Here is a 489-nt window from a genome sequence, read left to right as displayed (position 1 = left end):
AGATAAATCAGGCAGGTTATTTGTGAATCTGTCTTTGGTGGCTGGAACAATAGTTCTGCCCGGACGATAACGCGGAGCGATATAGTTGTGTAGCCATAAAGTGTACTAATATTGTGTTGGAGTCCCCTACAGCAGGTTTAAATGCATCCAAGGTCAGAAAACATTGTAATTTTCTCAGAATATACATTTAATATTAGAGTCATTTGCCAATGATTTCAAAACGACTCGTTCCAAGCAAGTTCAGAGCAAACCCCTCCCTTCCATAAGCCTACTCTGCTCTGATTGGTCAGCTGGCCAAGCCTGCTGTGATTGGCACAGAGAGGTGTCCTTGAGCAAGTTAGCGAGCGCTACCATTGACAAAGCACCTTTACATAGAACAATAATATAGTGCTCCAATCCGTTCTTATAATAATGACATAAAATACAAAAACACTTACAGTATGCAAGCGAATTGTGCCCACAGCTAAAGTTTAGCTGCTAAACTGTGAA

Source organism: Sinocyclocheilus rhinocerous, unplaced genomic scaffold (assembly GCF_001515625.1).
Source record: "Sinocyclocheilus rhinocerous isolate Xijiao unplaced genomic scaffold, SAMN03320098_v1.1 scaffold19222, whole genome shotgun sequence".
Taxonomy (NCBI): domain Eukaryota; kingdom Metazoa; phylum Chordata; class Actinopteri; order Cypriniformes; family Cyprinidae; genus Sinocyclocheilus; species Sinocyclocheilus rhinocerous.
Note: the sequence above shows the minus strand (reverse complement) of the source record.